Source organism: Apium graveolens, chromosome 4 (assembly GCF_009905375.1).
Source record: "Apium graveolens cultivar Ventura chromosome 4, ASM990537v1, whole genome shotgun sequence".
In the NCBI taxonomy this organism is placed as follows: domain Eukaryota; kingdom Viridiplantae; phylum Streptophyta; class Magnoliopsida; order Apiales; family Apiaceae; genus Apium; species Apium graveolens.
The window spans coordinates 67,614,990-67,637,244 of record NC_133650.1 but is presented as its reverse complement, the minus strand read 5'-3'; positions in this window follow the sequence as shown (position 1 = coordinate 67,637,244).

The following is a 22,255-nucleotide window of genomic DNA, read 5'->3' as shown; positions in this document are numbered from 1 at the left end:
GTTCCTCTGTTAAATCCACTTTCCAGAAGAAACTGAGCTAAAGTCTCATACCATGCTCTTGGAGCTTGCTTCAGGCCATAAAGTGCTTTATCAAGCCTGTAGACATGATTTGGATATTGGGGATCTACAAAGCCTGTAGGTTGTTCAACATATACTTCCTCTTCCAATTCTCCATTGAGAAAAGCACTTTTCACATCCATTTGAAAGACAGTAAACTTTTTGTGAGCAGCATAAGCTAAAAATATCCTTTTGGCTTCCAATCTAGCAATTGGTGCAAATGTTTAATCATAATCAATTCCCTCCTGTTGAGAATATCCTTTTGCAACCAACCTTGCTTTATTCCTTGTAATTATGCCATCACTATCAGTTTTGATTCTGAACACCCACTTTGTACCAACAACAGATCTGTTCTTTGGTCTTGGCACTAGGGTCCAGACTTTGTTTCTTTTAAATTCATTTAACTCTTCCTGCATTGCTTGCACCCAATCAGCATCTTGAAGAGCTTCTTCCACTTTCTTTGGTTTAGTCTGAGAAAGAAAAGAATTATAGAGACATTCACTTGAAGTAGCTGTTCTAGTTCTGACACCTGCATCAGGATTTCCAATAATTAAGTCAGGTGTATGTGATTTAGTCCACTTCCTTGCAGATGGAAGGTTTTCCCTAGAACCGGATGCTCCCCCATGATCCCTGCTATCTTCATCAACATTTTCTGATGCTCCCCCTAAAACTATGCTCTCTGAGTTGGATCCTTCAGAATTTAAGTTTTCAGAACTATCAGAACTTGGCTTATCAGAACTTGATGAATCAGAACTTGAAGAGCCAGTTGTATGTTCTGATGCTTCTTGAGATGTGGTTATATCTTCAGTATGCTCCCCCTGCACTGGTGCATCTTCCTTTGACGTAGTCACCACAGTTTCAATAACATCAGAGTTTAATCCATAAGAGTTAGCAGTATCAGGATTTAAACTGTCAGGATTTTCAGTATCAAAATTTAAGTTTTCATTTTCGAATCTCAGCTGATCATGATCATTGAAATCTTCAAGTCCAGTAATCTTCTTATCATCAAAGGAGATATTGATAGATTTCATGACAACCCTTGTTCTTAAATTGTAGACTCTGAAGGCTTTTGTGGAAAGTGGATATCCAACAAAAATTCCTTCATCAGCTTTTAAATCAAATTTGGATAGCTGTTCAGGATGAGTTTTAAGAACAAAACACTTGCATCCAAATACATGAAAATACTTCAGATTTGGCTTCTTTTTCTTCACCATCTCATATGGTGTCTTTCCTTGCTTGTTAATGAGTGTTGCATTCTGAGTAAAACAAGCAGTCTGCACAGCTTTAGCCCAAAAATAGGTTGGAATCTTTGCTTCATCAAGCATAGTTCGTGCAGCTTCAATAAGAGTTCTATTCTTCCTTTCAACAACTCCATTTTGCTGTGGAGTTCCAGGAGCAGAAAATTCCTGCTTGATTCCATGGTCTTTGCAGAACTCTTCCATTGTCAAATTCTTGAACTTAGTGCCATTATCACTTCTTATTATCTTCACAGAATCTTTGACCAATTTATCTAGTTGTTTGACATGATCAATCAAGATAGATGCAGTTTCACCTTTTGTGTGCAAGAAATACACCCATGTGTATCTGGTGAACTCATCCACTATGACCATAACATATTTCTTCTTTGCAATAGACATGACATTCACTGGACCAAATAGATCAACATGTAGTAGGTGATAAGGCTCAAGAATTGATGATTCATTCTTGCTCTTGAATGAAGATTTTCTTTGTTTAGCCTTCTGACAAGAATCACAAAGGCCATCAGGAGCAAATACTGACTTTGGCAGTCCTCTCACAAGATCTTTCTTGACTAGTTCATTTATATTTTTGAAATTTGAATGAGAGAGTTTCTTGTGCCAGTTCCAGCTTTCTTCAATTGATGCTCTACTCATCAGACAGATTGCAGAACCATCAGTACTTGTTGAAAGCTTGGCTTCATAAATGTTACCATGCCTATATCCTTTCAGAACAACTTTGCCTGTAGATTTGCTTACAATTTCACAGTGTTCTTCAAAGAAATCCACATGATAACCTCTGTCACAGATTTGACTAACACTCAGCAGATTGTGTTTAAGTCCTGAGACCAGAGCTACTTCCTTAATGATGACATTCCCAAGATTGATATTGCCATATCCCAATGTTCTTCCAATGTTGCCATCTCCATAAGAAACACTTCGGCCAACCTTCATCACAAAGTCTGATAGCAGGGCTTTATTTCCAGTCATATGTCTTGAACATCCACTGTCCAGAACTAGGATGTTTTTCCTATTGCCCTGCAATCACAAAGACCATTAATGATTAGTTTTAAGGACCCAGACTTGCTTGGATCCTGTGGCCTTATTAAGTTTGTTAACATTTGCAGCGGATTTAGCATCAGAGTTTATGTTAACATTTTTCTTATTAGTATTTATACTATCAGACTTTGTATCAGAACTTACACTAGAAGGAATAATGCTAACTTTCTTTAAAGAAGGTTTTATTTGATAATAATCATAGTACAAACTATGATATTCCTTACAAGTATAAATGGAATGTCATAAACTACCACAATGAAAACAAGGATTTTGTGGCCTATATCTAACAGTCTGACTCTTAACTCCTGACTTTGAAGGTAAGGAGTTTATGTTCTTATTTTTCCTGCAAAAAGAAGCTAGATGGTTAGAACTTCCACAGTTATGACATGTTTTTCTAGCAGCATTAGGAACAGGCTTATAATCATTGCTTTTATTCACACCTTCCTTTCCATTCCTATTTTTTCTAGGTGACTTTACCTTGTTTATATTCTTTACATCTTTCAGCTTATGCTTAAGCTGCTTCTTTGTCATTAAGCCTATGTTAACTTCAGTTGTCTTTTCCTGTTTTAGTTTGTCAGAAGTTAATTCCTCTTTAACTTCTGATTTCTCATTATCAGACTTTACAACAACAAACTTAACAACGTTTTAACTTTCGCTTTTATTAAACAACTATAGGCTTAATTTCTACAGTTCCTTTATCATTCTTATCATCTTCATAACCAAAGCCCTCTTTCCAGTTTCCACTACTTAACAAATTCTGAGTTGTTCAGCCAGAGTTAGTCCAAGTCCTGATAATCTCTTTTTCCTTTTCTAACTCAGTTTTTAGAGATTCATTCATTTTAAGTACTTCATCCCTAACATAGAAAGCATCATCTCTATCTTTCTGAGTTTGATGGAACATGACTAACTATTTTTCTAAATAATCATTCCTCTTTTTACAAGCAAGATTTTCAGAAGTTAATCTTTCACATGTTAAAGTTTGATCTCTATAACTAATGAACATGGTTTTAAGATATCTTCTCAACTCATTAATATCATCAGTATGAAAGGCATAAGTAGTTTGAGGTACCTTTAACTCAGCAGCTTCAGGACTGCTATCAGCATTTGCCATATCAGCATTTGCCATCAAGGCATAGTTCTCCGCACTTTCAGAATCTGAAGTGTCTGTCCAGCTTTTCTTCTTTGTGACAAGAGCCTTGCCTTTGTCACTCTTCACTTTCTTGCAATCAGGAGATATATGACCTTTCACACCACAATTATAGCATTTGACATTTGTGTAATCTCCTCTGTCAGACTTCCCTCCTTTGCCTTCAGATTTTCTGAAATTCTTTTTATCAGAACTTGCACCTTTCCTGGAAAACCTCTTTCCCTTCCTGAACTTCTTGTATGCAATCCTTGTGATTTCTTTCACCATAAGAGCACACAGCTTCATCATCTCTTCATCAACATCCATCTCAGGCAAGCTTTCAGTTTCTGAGTCATCATCACTATCAGAACTTGATGACTCAGTATCAGACTTTGTGATGAGCGCTTTTCCCTTGCCTTTCCTTGAGGTAGCTGCCTTGGGGGATTCTTCTTCAGCCTTAAGAGCAACTGTCCTTGACTTTCCTCCTTTCTACTTGCTTCTTTGTTCCATCTCAAGTTCATGAGTCTTGAGCATCCCATAAATTTCATCAAGAGTCTTTTCATCAAGATTATAGTTGTCTCTTATAATTGTTGCCTTCAAATCCCAACTTTCAGGAAGAGCTAACAGGAATTTAAGGTTTAAATCTTCAATATCATACTCCTTATCAACTAGTGACAAATCATTCAAGAGTTTGACAAATCTGTCATATAAATTAGTCAATGACTCATTAGGCTTTGAGTCAAAGTGTTCATACTCTTGAGTGAGTATTGTCTTCCTGTTCTTCTTAATCGAATCAGTTCCCTGGAACCTTGTCTCCAAGGCATCCCATATCTCATTTGCAGTCTTGCAGTTAATTATCCTGTTTGACATTACATTATCAATGGCACTATGCAGCAAGTGTCGTACCTTAGCATCCTTAGCAATTGATGCGATATCTTCAGCAGTGTAATCACTCTTCTCCTTTGGTACAGACTTTGCTACTTCACCTGCACCTACAACAACGAGTTTTGTTGGCTTGTGAGGTCCCTCATGGATTCTGTCAGGATACTCTGGATTAGTAGCTTCCAAAAACATAGTCATCCTCACCTTCCATATGGGATATTCAGATGGCTTCAGTATGGGAACTCTAATAGCCTCATATCGACTATGGATTTGAGTCTTTGGTGGTTCTTCAGTTTTGGTGGGCTTGGTTGGAGTTTCTGTGACGCCCTCAATCTCGGGGTTAGGAAATGAGGACTCACACACCTCTAATCTAGTAATTAAATATGCATAAACCCCGATTAACTACTAACAGGATCAACAGGATAAAGTATGAGACAAGATTACAATTACCAATCATAAAATATAACTTACAAACCCAAAATATTATTAAATAAACAATATCGATTCAAGCTGGGAACCGACATATAACCCATTGTATCTTTAAACATTTCCTTCTAGGCGCGAGCTCACTCTTAATTACCACTACCTGCTCTGGCAACCGGAAGCCCTCAACACAGTAGGGACCACCAGGTACGCTCTTACGAGCATTGCACCTAAGCCTGACCATCTTCTTGCTTAACTGCCATGGTTAGATTAAAACAAAACAAATGAGTATAAAACTCAGCAAGTAACTATACAGCAGTTCTACAATATCAATTCACAATATGCTTTACCAATCTCAGGGTATTCTACTTTATTTGATCTAGGTGGCAGATTTCCAGCTTTTGGGTTAAGGAAAGGTTTTGAAGAATAATGTGGGGCTTTCAAGGAACAAGGCTCAAAGCAGGACGAAAGCCGACATTCATCACAAATCATTAAAGGATCAGAATAGATCTTTCAAAAGAGGAAAGCAATAATATTTCAATATATGGAATCAATCATATGATCAACAAATTCAAGAATCAGGGTTCTCGAGCTTTAAGCTTCACATTGACATAATCAACTCTTTTCAAAACAATATAAACCAATTTCATTTTTATGAATAAATTTTACTGAACAGATAGTTTCAGTTCCCTTTTTAAATAATCATTTAGAACCCTTGGTTGGATCATTTCCTCTTTCCATTTCATTATAATACGGGTGATCAGCCCGTACCGACCTCCATTCCGGTCTTTAAGGTACCAATCGGCATAATTTCAGCCTTAAGTTGGACTAGCCCCGCTAGCGTCTTACCATGACTGGACTAGTCCCACTAGCCTGTTACATCCCAATCCAATCCATCAGGAATTCATTTGGAAAACCTTGAGTTGGAAAAACAAATAGGTTTTCTAAAACTCATTTTATCATTACCAAGAATTTGAAATCATTCGGACTCTTTCAAGTCGAAACTCATTCTTAATTCAGATTTTAAGGAAACAAAGTTCAGGGAGTGATTCAAAGATAAACAAGGAACAATTCATAAGGATTTTGTATCAAGGATAACAAGGCACTTAAGTTAGAAGGATCAACATTTGTTTAGGGATCAATGGGGTGATCAGGAAAACAGGGTATCATTAAACAGGGTTAACAAGGATAACCAGAGGGTTCAATATAATCCATGGCATAATAGATAACTTGAACAGAAAGGACAGATTATCAAAGGGTTGAATCATTAAGCTTATCAATAACAGTTTATCAAGAACAAAGGCAGGGTATCAATATCAGGGTTTCATAATTAAATAGTTCAATACTCTACATGGTATGAACAACATTCTCTTTCTAACCATTTACACAAGTAATCAGAGTTACTTGCCTGAATTTGCTTTCCTGAAGGTTGAACTGCTGCCACCTAGTATATCCTTTCCTTTCCTAGCCTGAATGCCCTCACGCTCCGAATCTACAATCAAAACCCAAAACCTTAATCAGTTTCTCAACTCTCGTTCCCGGAACGATCACTCGATTATACTCTTGACTCAAATGTACGAGTATATCTTATACACATAAGCACATAGCACATCATATACTATATTATTAACCTTTTCACCTTTATATATATATTCGACAATCGACTTATAAACATCCATATCTCGACTCGAAATCAAATCGTACTCTATATTGGTACACATAGCTCCTTATACTTAAAATTCTTATACAAATAAACAAACGACAAAACTTATAATGACAACCATAGTTATCACAGATCAATCATTCCCCTTTCTCTTATACTTTAATTCAAACCAACATAACAAATTAGGCAAAAATCTCACATACAATCCTTAACTAATCTCCATGATCGATTCAAGCACTTAAATTAGAATTTGACCTTTTAAGTACTATAAACCATTCGGCCTTTCTATAAACACCTTCCAAATTCAAGCAAATTTTCATACCAAATCCACATAACATATAATCAATCAAACCTTCACTTAATCCAACTTAATATTTCCAATTAAAACAACCATATCATTCGAATTTTCAAGAACAACGACATGCATTTCAATTTTTGATCTCATACATAGCATGCAAGCATCTTTCTATAGTTTTAATCCTAAATCCTAATGAATCCAAGCAAGAACAACACACCAATTTACTTCTTCTTTCTTATCAATAAAATTCAAACCAAGGCAACTTACAATCTCATATTTATGTTCGAATTTCTCATCCCTAATACCATTAAACACTCTATTTAACTTATCATTTTCAAACAACCATCAAGCAGTCTTTTTTTTATCAATTAAAATCAATTCATTCTTGATAAATCAAAGCCCTATGCGGCTTTTACTTCACAGAAACACAAGCATGGTCTATTTTTGCTTTAAATTCATCCAATCATTCAAATAAAATCATAATTTATAAACTTAAACTTCAACAACTCATTCCTACCAAGTATTTATCAACTTAACTAAAAAAATATCAAAACCCTTTTTGAATTTCAAACCAACCAAGCATGCAAACACAAAATAGTCGATTAAATACTAGAGCTCAGTGTTTAACATCATTGCTCACCACCGGTTCACCGGAGTTCATCACTGGTGGCGGTGGCATCTCGGTGGTGCCCCCATTCGGGGGTTTCCAACCATCAACCACCAATTTTCTCAAGTAATACACACATGCAAACACATATCTTTATTCTAAATCATTTAAGAACAAAAACCCTTTTGTTTCCATGAAAACCGAATTCAAAACCACCAAATCCAACTTTGGTTTTTCTCAAAAACTTGAAGATAGTGACATGCATGTATGTATATAGGTAGATATCACAAAGGCTCACACAATCATGGTTCTTTAACCGAAAAAGAGCAAAGAACAAGTGAGAGATCGAAGGGAGAGTGTACCGAGAGAGAGAGAGAGAGAGAGAAATCCCGAGAGGATTGAAGAAAATGAGAGAAAAGAAAGAGAAGAGAGAAGCTCGGGTGAAAAAGAAAGAAATGAGAGGGTGAGTGTGATTACATACTACCAAGGGAGGAGTAGTATGGTAATTGGGTTATCTTGTTTCTGATTTGCTTTTTATTCTTGAAAGAAAACAATTTTGATCTGCAAATATCTCTCTCGGAAAAGATGAATTTGATACGTATGATAATTTTAAAACGTAAATCTCGAAATTAGTTTTTTAACCATTACTCATAATGGATTTTTGAGCGGACGGTTGATTTTATATGAATTTCACAAGTTCGCTTTAATAATAACATTTTTCACATAAAAATCAATTTAAAATGCAAGGACCACCAAATAAATCCACTCATCATTTTTAAAAAGTCTCTAGGACCACTATGAAGTTAACAGAATAAATCCCATATTTTTATCTTACTCGGATGATTTTATAAAAATGCGCGAAGATTAAATAAATCCTTACATAATTCTCTTAATTCCATAAAAATGTCACAGAGCACATAGTCATGCACACAACCAATCAATCACACATATACAATCACATGACTCAGGTCTGATCATAGAATTTATCTCTCTTTAATCTTTTATCCTTTTTACGCGTACCGGGTCACGTTCCGCCTGACGGCCCGACGCTCAGCATTTCGATTACGTTTTCTTAGTTTCGGGTTATTTATAAAATTTTAAGACTGAATTGGGTTTGTTTCGGTGTGTTTCAACCGTCACTCATTTTGTTAAAATATAGAATTTCGTATAAGATAACAGTAAATTGGATAAGTACAATTTGGCTTATCCTTTCTTTCCCAATTTCTTTTCTTATTCTCTTTATTTTTCTATCAGCTCTGGTCTGTGGCTTCAATTCATCACTCTCGGTTCTTCCTTGAACCTGTGCTTCCTTCGATTATTTTATCTTCCTCTTTTTCATTCTTTCTTCTTGTTCTTGCCTGGTTCTCTGGTAAGCCACAGTTGCTGTTCTTTTTCCGGCTACCTGTTGCCGCCGGTTCTCCGGTGAGGTGACAGTGGCGCGTGTGCTGTGATCTTTTCCGATTGCCGCCGCTGGCCCGAGTCCTGTGCTTCTGGTTCCTTTGTTCTGGTGATTGTCTTGGTTCGACTTCTGCATGTTAGCATATGCTAATATATATACGTATATGTCGTATCTATGTTATATATATTTGGGCGTCTGCTGGTGCTTCTTTCCGGCCTATTTTGCCGGTTTATTTTTTTTCCGATTGCTAAGCTGTTGGTCAGTGATGGCGTGTTTAATAATTTGGAAATTTTCGATATTTTTGCAGGAATTATTTGAGTGATTTTCGTGAAATAAAAAAATAAATTCCGTGCGAGAGTTATAATAATTTATCGGTGAAATTTTTGGTTGGAATCCGAATTACCGGGTACCCCGAGAATTTTGCCGCCGTACCGCGATGACTCATTACGAGCGGACGGTGGACTGTGATGACGCGGTTCTGAGTCCTAATATTTCAAAATAAATAATTTGGTTCGTATATTAATATTCGAATTGAAACAGAGTTGATTATCTTAGAAATCGTATTGGCATTCGGGTTATGAATTTGGTTTGGATTGTGAGTTGTAATTGTGGATTATGAACTGTAATGATTAATTGTTGTGATTGACGTCGAATTGCTTCGACGGGTTAGTCCGATAAATAAAGGAAATGCTGTCTGATTTTCGAGGAATCGAACTACGGAAATACGGGAGCGTATCCAATAATTATCGGACTGTCAAATGAGTATATATAAGCAATATATATGTTTTATACAAAAATTTGATTGTATGTTGTGGTGAACTATTTTGCCAAAAAGTAATAACCCTAGTTTTATAAAATGACGAGTATGTGTATTTTCTGAAAATGAACACCAAACCGATTTCTCGAGAACGTAAACCCTGACTGTTGTGTGTGTGTAATTGTATTATAATAGTACATATAAGTATGAGTCGGGATTGTTATCGTTTGGGTAGAATTGGTATCGAGGATATGTCAAGCATACCTAGACGTCTAACGTAGGATATTTCGACTCTGTAGGTTTTAGTCAAAGGACTCAAGAAGTGATATTGAACTAAGAATAACCCAGTGATCAGTCGACAAGCGCAGCGAGGTTCCGATCGAAGGACCTGAGCATGGAAGTCGGATTCAGGATAGTCTGTTAGTAAGGCGGTAAAGCCGAGTATCCAAGTCAGTCCAAGGTCGATCGGTATTAGTTGTAAAGCTCTGCAAGGCAAGTACCCCTGACCATCCTTTTATGGTTCAGTGCATATGAATAGCTAAATGTTTTATTCTCGTAATGGAACATAAACGTTTTAAGTTACGTATCCCCTGTAGTTATAAATAACTGTTTTTAAATTGTTTTGGGGAAAAGTAACTTCAAAAGGTACCTATCTTGAATGGAATGATTTACGAACTGGATTTTATATGTGTGCTGGTTAAATAAATGATTTTAAAAATGAGATAGGTACAAGTGTTTTGAAAACTGGATAAAACGATCAGATATGGGATACGTTGGTGCCAGAGTAGGCTTATTGAGGTGGCGTAAGAGGCTAAATCGGTTGCGCGCATTGTATAACCGATTAGTCCAGCAGGTCAGAGACCTAGCTAGTCTCTGAGTTCCGGAACAGGTGAATAAGATGGCAGTTGGAGTCGTCTGGTGTTGATAGCCTGATCAACTGTCTTCACATATCCGCTACGTATCTGATTTGGATTTATGATTACCGTAAGAGCATGAGTAGTTGATATAGCGGATTTGGAAATGAAAATTGCATGCTAGAATTATTCTATGGTATTTATGCACGGCACATTACTGATGTTATTGTTTTACAGAGCATGCTAGTTTTGATATCCAGTTTATATCAAGTTTTACATGTTTTTGGCAAGTTATGAATTCTGTTCCTATAACTGCTTTACTTTAAACTGTTTTACTCATTTTTCATATAGTGGTGCTGCTGAGCAAGCAATTGCTCACCCTTGTAGAATATTTTGTATGTATTGCAGATGCCTAGGAGATTCTTGTGCAGTAGTCGGGGCAGAGTTCCAGCTCCTTTCGTGTCAGGCTCCTCTGAGGTAGTTGTGCTCAGACCAGATGAGGTCTGTTGAGTTGCTGCGTTAAATTAGTGGTCAGGATTGTGTAAGGTAATTCGGGTTGTGTTAGTTGAGTAACCTAAGTCATACTTAAATCTGGAAAAGGTCTTGGTAAAGGGGTCGTAGTTATGTATCATTAATGAGTTGGACTGATTTATGATTGTTATTATTGTTGTTGATGATGTCAACTCCTGACCCCGGGGTTGAGGCCGTCACAGTTGGTATCAGAGCTACAGGTTTGAGTCCCTGATTTAGGTTATGGTAGAGTCAAAAGAGTGAAGGAAGGTTCGTAGATAGATGTAAGTCAGCAACTCAATCAGAGGAGCGAGTCTATGAGTTTAGTCAAGGGTTTCTAAGGTGTAACCCTGATGTTTGTTGAGGATTGACTGGAACTGCCCTAACCTAGAGTACATCTCCTTTATATATGTATTATTAGTAACGTTTGATAGAGATTTCTAGTTTTCCCTTGAGAAAACGAGTCTGATTGCGAGGCTTCAGCATTGAGCGGGCTCCTGTTGTGTCAGCTGAGAAGGCGCCAATGTTATTTCTAGATATCGCCTTTTCTATGTCAAGGAATGTTATTGGCCCGATTGTGTGACCTTGGTGAGTTCGGATAGCATGATAATAGTTAGTGGCCACTATAATAGCCAAGTGTTATAATGAATATGGATCAGAACGTGAGGTGGTATCTTTGAACCCTTATATCTCTTCCTTGAATGCATTTTGTTTCCAGAGTCATTATTTCTTATCCTATAAGTTGCTTACTTTTCCTGTGAGAAAGTTGTGAACCCGAAGTAAGCTACTTAGGGTTCTGTTGATCTCATTACAAATCAGATTCTTTCTTTTCTATTTGTGAATTTCTTGCCTAAACATTGTTTCTTTTCTCGGAAATTGTATCGGTTGATTGAGGCAAACAATGCATATGAGTTGACCATTTGTCTGTGTGGCAAAATGGTATGGTGGGACTCCACCGAAGTATGTGTTGTGAGCTATGCGGTACTAAGACTGGCCATCTTATGTACTTGTATGGTTGTTATCATTCATACCTATGTTTTCTTCTCTTGTCCTCCCCGTATTATTGATTCTTTGACTTTGGAATTTCATTTGAAGTCCCGAGGCAGTGGATTTTTAGTAGCTTTTGTAAAGACAGTCCTGGTCATTGAAAGTAATTGAGAGTTGACTATCTGGAGGAAATAGAAGGTGTACATCGGATTGCTAGCTATCTCAGAAATGATAATAGTAGAGAGGATTTATGATTCGATATTGAGGGTTGTGGTTTTAGAAAAGTTAACCCTGTGAACGATAGGTTATGGAAGAAGATAAGAAGTCACCTTGGGAAGAAATGGTAATTCAGTGATTGATGAATCACTTGAAGGTGATAAGAAATCATCCCTGGAGGAATGGTTGGTTGAAATTTGGACCATGGTGTCTAGAGGAGTCCAACACTCCTTAAGCTTGACTTGAATTACTAGTGGGTTCGGTGTAATTGGTGGCTGTTATAGCCGGCCAAGTTTCATTGTATACCAGATTGGTGTTAATGAGGTAGTAGAGTAGTGACGGGAAGTGGTTAGTTGCTGTTGTATTGAGGAGTCATGCTAAGGTGTTAGTTCTTTTGTATTTTAGTCTTCCTAAACTGTTGTTGATTCTGCTACTGTCATTGTTGCTATGAGTGCTAGTGCTATTAATCTAGATTTCTTTTGTACATGGATCCCGATATTAAGGACATGGGTAATATATTGGGCATCATTTTCCTGATACAGGTGCACTGTGTAAAAATAGTGATATTTTGTTAAATGTTTTATATGTCTCAGGAAAATACCACCTAAGAAAGCTACCCAGTCTATAGAAAATAGTGGTGGTTTTGCGAAGGGTCCAACTATAGATGAAATTCTAGATTTGTTGCACTAGCAGTAGCAACAATAGTTGCAGTTAATCTAACCGGTTCAGCAACGGTAACTACTGTTGCAGCAGCAGCAACAGCAAGGAGTGAACCCAAGTGTTTATTTCAAATCTTTTCAGAATGTTATCCCCTTTGAGTTTAAAAGTGAACCTAATCCAGTAACTGCTGGAGCATGGTTAAAAGAAATGGAGGAAGTTTTTAACCTCATGCAAGTAAATGATAACCGTAAGACCGATTATGTAAGTTATTTCTTGAAAAATGAAGTGAATTACTGGTGGGAATCAACCAGAGCATTAGAAGGAGAAGGCCCTGTTCTATGGGCTAGGTTTACTGAGTTGTTTTGGGAAGGTATTTCCAAGATTGTGTGCGGAGTCAAATGAAAATTGAGTTTCTAGAACTGAAACAAGGTGAAAGAAGTGCGTTGGAATTGGAGGTCAAGTCTACAGAATTGCCCTGATTAGCTCCTGAGTATGTAAGTATGGAGATTCAGAAAGTAAGGAGGTTCCAACAAGGGTTGAAGCCCAAAATTCGCAGAGGAGTTGTGGCATTGCAACCCAAGACATACTCCTTTATGGTTTGGGCCGCCCTGGTAATGGAAGGTGACCAGAAGTTGGTTGTTAAGGAAGAGAATGATAAGAAAAGGAAGGCTGGTGGTGCTAGGGACAAGGCAGATCAAGAATAATCTAGTCAAGTATTGCAGAATTGGTTTGGCCAGAATAAGAGTAAGAGATTCCGGAGATAGAGTTTATTTCAGGATAGATTTGGTGCTACTTCAGTTGCTTCCGCTCCAGCCCAGTCAGTCAAGTGAGCAGTGGATTGCAAATCTGGTGACAGGAGACGCAGTGGTGCATGCAAAAAGGATGTATAATGTTTCAAGCGTGGACATAAGGGTCATTATGCATCGGAACATAATCCAGAAAATCCAGGAATTACGTATCATAATTATGGAAAGAGTGGGCATATTGCAAGGAGTTGTAGAACGGTTATTCAAGATACTATCTCCCAAGGGCCAACATCCAGCACAGCTAGAGGCAGAACTTCTAAAAGGACCAAGAGATCGAGCATTTAGAACTTGGACGTAGTTGCACCTGATTTGCCACCCTTCGAGCTAGAAGAGTTCGATGTGATTTTAGGATCGGGTTGGTTGTCCTGTAGTAAGGTAAGGAGTGGTTTTTAGAAGAAGTGAAGTATAAAGTGTACAGAAGCCAATAGTAAGGTAAGTTTCTGGATGCAGAAGCAATATAAGAAATTCTTCCAATCATGCGAGAAAAGAAGTGATAAGCTAAGGATATAAGTTAGATCCACCATCTGTAAAGATACGAAGAAGAGAATACTTAAGTTAGAGGAATTTTGAGTAATAAATAAATGCCCTGGAATCTCTGAAAGTCAGTATAACGAAATAATTAGTGCGATAATTGTGAAAGTGATTGAAAGGGAAGTGAGTATAATAGATAGAGACCCTGAAATGCACCGGTGATGTTGCTGGAAAGAGGAATGAAATTATGAGATTGTGTACTAATTATCGGGAGTTTAATAAAATGATAAATAAGAATAGGTAACCTCTATAAGGAATTGGTTACTTACGTGACCTAATTCAAGGAGTGTGTGATTTCTACGGGATTGACTTAAGATATAGCCTGAGGACATGTCAAAGATTGCAATTAGGATGAGTTTTGAGCATTGCAAATTTTGGTGATATTATGCGGAGTAATAAGTGCATCATTTGTCTATAAGGAATCAAGGAACATGGTGTATAAGGAGTACTTGGAAAAGCAAATTGTATTTATTGATAATATCCTCAGCTGTCTTAGGATTAAGAAGGTCTGTGTAGAATGCTCGAGGATTTCCCTACAAAGATTAGAAAGGAAACCATTATAAGCTAAGTTTTAAAATATGAATTTTTGATTGAAAATAACAAAAGATTTGGAGTATTTCGCTAACCACCATCTAAGTAAAGTCAGTGTGGTAGGGTATGCCTCGTGCAAAGGAAAATAATTAATTATGGTTAAGATTGCCAAGAAATCAGTAAAGGAATTGGAAACTGTGAAAATTGAAGTCGAGTATCTGAAGGTGGTGAAAAGTTAGTATATGAGATTATTTCCCAACCTTAACTGATGGAAATGAGTAAGAAGCGATCGGGTGTTGGAAATTAAATTGAAAATCAGTATTACCTATCATCCTTAGATAAAAGATCAAAGTGAGAGGGTGATTCAGACAATATAAGATATGTGGAGAGTATATATGATGAGTTTAAAGAGGAAATTGCGGTAATCACCTACCATGGATTGAGTTTTCTATGATAATAGTTACCCTGTTAGTAAGAGAATACTACTTTGTGAAGTGTTGTGTGGACATAAGCGTAAATCCTCACTCTATTAAAAGAAAGTGAGAATAGAGATATTGTTAAGTCCTGAATTAATTCAGTACATCCAGAGTGTGGTGGTGTTGACTCAGAAAGAGTGGAAACAGCTCGGGATAGACAAAGAAGAGAAAGCGGGTTTGCATCGAGAGAATACGAATATATAGAATGAGGATCGGGGTATAGGCGAAAGTTTTACCCTGAAAGAGATTGGTTAAGTTTGAATAGAAGGGATAAGTTGAGTCCTCAATATAGTGAATCATTCGAGGTAGTGATAAATATAGGTATAGTTGCCATGAGTTAACGTGGCTGCTGCAGTTGCAGTATATATATAATGTGTCTTGCATATCAATATTAAGGTAATATATATCTGATTCAGACCAAGTTATTGATTAGGAGCCAATGTGCTCTTATCCAAAATTATTCTGCGTGGAATGATCAATCCAAACCCTAGATCGTTAAGAGCAAGTCCATAGTAATGAATTTATGTCTATGATGAGTATGCCTTGAATAAATCCTTGAGTCGAAGAGTATACCTTGGAGTTAGAGTCGTAATTGCTTGACAAATATCCTCACTTATTTGGTTAAGTCAGATTCTGAGGACATAATCTTTTTAAGGGGGGAAGGATATAACGACCCGTATATTTTACTTATTATTTAAATGTATAATTAGGGAATAAATAATTTAATAAAATGATTGTGTGGGTTCAGTCAGTGGGTTATTACTCTGTCACTATGTGTATGTGATTACTAGTGTATGGAATTGAATTGTGTGGTTAATTAATGAATTGTATGATTTTGTATCATTGTTAAAAATGGGGTTATTGCAGTTTTATTCGCATAAATATTTCAATTATCTCTAAAATTGTTTTTATGCTTTTGTAATTATAATATTTATTTTTGGGATTTTATAAAATTTAGAAATCAATATTTCATCAATTTTTTAGCCCTGTACGATTTTCTGATTTCATTTATTTGTAAAATCTGTATTTAATTCCCGAATTCTTCAAAAATTATGAAACTCATATTTATTTAAGTTGGGAATATTTTGGGAATTTTAAAATTATTTTGGGAATTTTCGGAGTAAGTTTCACCCGCACGTCGAGTTGTGTAATTGATAAAAGCGGGTACAAATTGCATTTCAAGAATTGTTTTAAAATTACGAAATTTACGTTTTCTTAGTTTCGGGTTATTTATAAAATTTTAAGACTGAATTGGGTTTATTTCGGTGTGTTTCAATTGTCACTCATTTCGTTAAAATATAGAATTTCGTATAAGATAATAGTAAATTGGATAAGTACAATTGGGCGTATCCTTTCTTTCCCAATTTCTTTTCTTATTCTCTTTATTTTTCTATCAGCTCTGTTCTGTGGCTTCAATTCATCACTCTCGGTTCTTCCTTGAACCTGTGCTTCCTTCGATTATTTTCTCTTCCTCTTTTTCATTCTTTCTTTCTGTTCTTGCCTGGTTCTCTGGTAAGCCACCGTTGCTGTTCTTTTTCCGGCCACCTGTTGCCGCCGGTGAGGTGACAGTGGCGCGTGTGCTGCGATCTTTTCCGATTGCCGCCGCTGGCCCGAGTCCTGTGCTTCTGGTTCCTTTGTTCTGGTGATTGTCTTGGTTCGACTTCTGCATGTTAGCATATGCTAATATATATACGTATATGCCGTATCTATGTTATATATATTTGGGCGTCTGCTGTTGCTTCTTTCCGGCCTATTTTGCCGGTTTATTTTTTTTCCGATTGCTAAGTTGTTGGTCAGTGATGGCGTGTTTAGTAATTTGGAAATTTTAGATATTTTTGCAGGAATTATTTGAGTGATTTTCGTGAAATAAAAAAATAAATTCCGTGCGAGAGTTATAATAATTTATCGGTGAAATTTTTGGTTAGAATCCGAATTGCCGGGTACCCCGAGAATTTTGCCGCCATACCGCGATGACTCATTACGAGCGGACGGTGGACTGTGATAACGCGGTTCTGAGTCTTAATATTTTAAAATAAATAATTTAGTTTGTATATTAATATTCGAATTGAAACAGAGTTGATTATCTTAGAAATCGTATTGGCATTCGGGTTATGAATTTGGTTTGGATTATGAGTTATAATTGTGGATTGTGAACTGTAATGATTGATTGTTGTGATTGACGTCGAATTGCTTCGACGGGTTAGTCCGATAAATAAAGGAAATGCTGCCCGATTTTCGAGGAATCGAACTACGGAAATACGGGACCGTATTCAATAATTATCAGACTGTCAAATGAGTATATATAAGCAATATATATGTTTTATACAAAAATCTGATTGTATGTTGTGGTGAACTGTTTTGCCAAAAAGTAATAACCCTAGTTTTATAAAATGACGAGTATGTGTATTTTCTGAAAATGAACACCAAACCGATTTCTCGAGAACGTGAACCCTGACTGTTGTGTGTGTGTAATTGTATTATAATAGTACATACAAGTATGAGTCAGGATTGTTATCGTTTGGGTAGAATTGGTATCGAGGATATGTCAAGCATACCTAGACATCTAATGTAGAATACTTCGACTCTGTAGGTTTTAGTCAAAGGACTCCAGAAGTGATATTGAACTAAGAATAACCCAGTGATCAGTCGATAAGCGCAGCGAGGTTCCGATCGAAGGACCTGAGCATGGAAGTCGGATCCAGGATAGTCTGTTAGTAAGGCGGTAAAGCCAAGTATCCAAGTCAGTCCAAGGTCGATCGGTATTAGTTGTAAAGCTCTGCAAGGCAAGTACCCCTGACCATCCTTTTATGGTTCAGTGTATATGAATAGCTAAATATTTTATTCTCGTAATGGAACAAAAACGTTTTAAGTTACGTATCCCCTGTAGTTATAAATCACTATTTTTAAATTATTTTGGGGAAAAGTAACTTCGAAAGGTACCTATCTGGAATGGAATGATTTGCGAACTGGATTTTATATGTGTGCTGGTTAAATAAATGATTTTAAAAATGAGATAGGTACAAGTGTTTTGAAAACTGGATAAAACGATCAGATATGGGATACGTTGGGGCCAGAGTAGGCCTATTGAGGTGGCGTAGGAGGCTAAATCGGTTGCGCGCATTGTATAACCGATTAGTCCAGCAGGTCAGAGACCTAGCTAGCCTCTGAGTTCCGGAATAGGTGAATGAGATGGCAGTTGGAGCCGTCTGGTGTTAATAGCCTGATCAGCTGTCTTCACATATCCGCTACGTATCTGATTTGGATTTATGATTACCGTAAGAGCATGAGTAGTTGATATAGCGGATTTGGAAATGAAAATGGCATGCTAGAATTATTCTCTGGTATTTATGCACAGCACATTACTGATGTTATTGTTTTACAGAGCATGCTAGTTTTGATATCCAGTTTATATCATGTTTTACATGTTTCTGGCAAGTTATGAATTCTGTTCCTATAACTGCTTTACTTTAAACTGTTTTACTCATTATTCATATAGTGGTGCTGCTAAGCAAGCAATTGCTCACCCTTGCAGAATATTTTGTATGTATTGCAGATGCCTAGGAGATTCTTGTGTGGTAGTCGGGGCAGAGTTCCAGCTCCTTTCGTGTCAGGCTCCTCTGAGGTAGTTGTGCTCAGACCAGATGAGGTATGTTGAGTTGCTGCGTTAAATTAGTGGTCAGGATTGTGTAAGGTAATTCGGGTTGTGTTAGTTGAGTAACCTAAGTCATACTTAAATCTGGAAAAGGTCTTGGTAAAGGGGTCATAGTTATGTATCATTAATGATTTGGACTGATTTATGATTGTTATTATTGTTGTTGGTGACGTCAACTCCTGACCCCGGGGTTGAGGCCGTCACATTTGCCTTCCAACAATGCCTTTAAAGACTCCCACCAGAAACTTGCCTCATCTTTCAGATAATAACTTGCATACTGAGCTTTCTTATCGTCCTTAAGTTCTGCTAACTCAAACGTTTTTTCCATTTCTCTCAACCAAGACTGAGCTTTAATCGGGTCTGGAAAACCTAAGAACTCTGGGGGATGAATAGATTGAAAGTGCTTAAAGTTTCCAACTTTAGGGGCCACAGGTTGTTGCAAAAGCTAAGCAAGTCTACTCATCATAGTGGTTTCTGGGTTTACTTCTGGGTCTTGGGTGGGAATTTCTTCTTCTTGATGATCTGGTCAGTTGGCCATTTCTTACAAACCTGATTGAGCAATTATTTAGCAATACGATGGCATGGCATATATATATAACAACAGTTTCTATGAAATCTCTTTTGTGGGTTTTAAGTTTTACCCAATTTGCACATGTAATCCTATTACTACATAATTCTCATATCAGTGTTGTTTTATCATGGCACAGAATAGGGTTTTATGAGCTTTAAACATGGTTATACGAAAACATGGTTGTATTAAAACATGGTATTGAGAACAGTTTATGAGATATTTAAGGTGCACAATGGAAAGCAAGACAATGGATTTATTTAAACAAAGGGTACATAAAGATAGTTATGGCTATCACAGGTTCTGAAATAAGGTACAATAATATAGCAGGGTTAAACAGAGGAAAACCTGGAAAATATCCCCTAACTTCCAACAACTACTACTACGATACCGATCTGAAATACAACAAAATAAATGAAAAAGGGATCCCGGCATCTGACCAAGTATCCCAAAGCCTACTGGCGCTGAAAAATAACAATCTACGGGCTCAACCAACAGTCCCATCTACTCATCTAGTATCTCTCTCAACACAACCAACATCAAGCGAATGATCTTATGCAGCCTCCGGGCCTCAGTATTGGCATCACTAGTGGATGGTCCCTCATCCAATCTCCTCCTGACAACGTGCTCCACCAACTGAATCCTAGCTCTCCACTCCTCCATCACTACTGAAGTCCTCTGCCTAGAATCTCGAATCAACCTATCCACCAAAGCTCCCAACTCAGGAATGCGGGAGTACACAAAGTCTCGATCCTGGGCTAACTTGCCACCAACACTGACAGGTACAGTCTTAGGCATCTCGGACTCTGGCTCAGGGGCAAGGGTCTCTGAATCTGGCCTCAAGGGTGAAATCTGTATAGGGATCTCACTACTCTCAGAAGGGTCCTCCTCTGGGTCTGAACTAACATACACAGGCTCCTCTGGAGAGGGTGGAATGGGGTCCACAGGGGTACCAGTCAAACTAATCTCTGAGTCTGAGTCACTACCACTACTAGGATCCTGAGAAAAAACACAAAACAGCAACCAAGAAACAATGTTAGGGTTACATAAAGCTTCCAGCTAACTCACACCCTAACTCTAGTTTCCACTTCACCAATAAACACTTTCCTTAGACTATACTTAATAGTCTAACTCAACTCTATATGAGTCAAACTCTCTCGCGATATAGATATATTCCCAAAATACCCCTTTTTAATCCTAACTTGTCTCAGGAACTAGATCCTGTAGCTCTGATACCAACTTATGACGCCCTCAATCTCGGGGTTAGGAAATGAGGACTCACACACCTCTAATCTAGTAATTAAATATGCATAAACCCCGATTAACTACTAACAAGATCAACAGGATAAAGTATGAGACAAGATTACAACTACCAATCATAAAATATAACTTACAAACCCAAAATATTATTAAATAAACAATATCGAAAGTTTCCTTTCAATCAGCTGCCTTCCTTGTCTGAAAGTTTCCTTTAAGTCCTGATATTATCTCCTGATAAATATCTCCTGAACCTTAAGTACTGATAACTTAAGTTCTGACTTCAGTATAAGTGTTGATTTCAGTTAAGTACTGATTTGTCCTGTTTAAGTAAGATCTGAAAACTAAACATAAATCATATTAGACATGACATTATCAAATATATCTAACAAGAGGTATAATTCGCTTTTTAAGTTGATTAGCGTCTCCTTTCTTTATTTTTATTGACACACAGTTGTTTAGTATTTGTTTTTCATTTGACAGGAAATAGATGAAGAAAGAGAGGCAAGATGTGAGATGCCCATCTACGAAGAGGAGTTCATGACTAGGGTGTACGACCCCACTGAACCAGCAGTGATCAAACTACAGGTTTGTATTATTGTCCCTAAATTATTCTACAATAGGGTTTGTATATACTTTATTTCAGGGGTTTAATAAATACTTGATTTAGGATTTTACAAAATTATGGTCTTAAAATTTCAATAAATTGTTCATGTAGTTAGAAATTTTGATTGTATGAAAGCAAATGTAGGTTTGTATTTAGGGTTATCTAGTTTTTTAGGTTTTCTATTTAGAAAATGACAATATTATTAAATTTCCAAATTTATCATTTAATATTAATTAAATAAAATATATTTTGTAGTGAAGTAAAATTATCATTAGTAATTAAAATGCCCATTAAGATTTTAAAATTTGCACTATTTTTTTGTGTGATCTGCCACGGCTCTGGGCTGCAGTTATCGACTAGTTGAGATAAGAACCAATTTCAGCTAGCTCACCAAACACGTTTTTTAGATTTATATGAAAATGGGAGTCGATATGTTTAATTTGTAGCATGCATTTTTTATAAGAACATGTGTGTTTTTTCTTCCAATAATCACACAGAGCCTGATAAAATATTAGTTGCATAATACATGATTCATTTGATGACACATCTATACATTTACCCCTTATCTGTTTACATGTAAATCGAATATATAATTTGTTTGGTCAAAATGGGTTCGTTATTCACTGTGGGTTAAACTCCAAGTTAATGAAACGAAGTCCAACTTTAGATCATTGAATTTTTGTCAAAATGAAAAATTTGTAGTTGTCATAAATTATACAGTGGATTCTCAAAGGAGATAACGTATTGTCCTAAATGATAACAATGATAACGTATTGTCCTAAAAGATAATGTAAGACCCAACTTAATTTAAATTTTGAATTTTAGTTTTTATACGGCTTTCTTCGCCATATCATATAATAAGATATTTTATGATTATCTCAAATGTTGCAGGACTATATATTTGCCTTGATTTTCATTTTGTGATTTGGCTTCCAATTTGCAGAAAAAAAAATGAAACAAGTGTGGGTTGAATTGGAATCTGAGATGGAGTCTGTTGATAAAGCAGCATCCCCCCGTACACGTAGGAAAATTCAGCATATGAATGATTTGATTGTGCAATCTGAAGCGAGATCCCCGAGGAAGGGGAAGCTTAT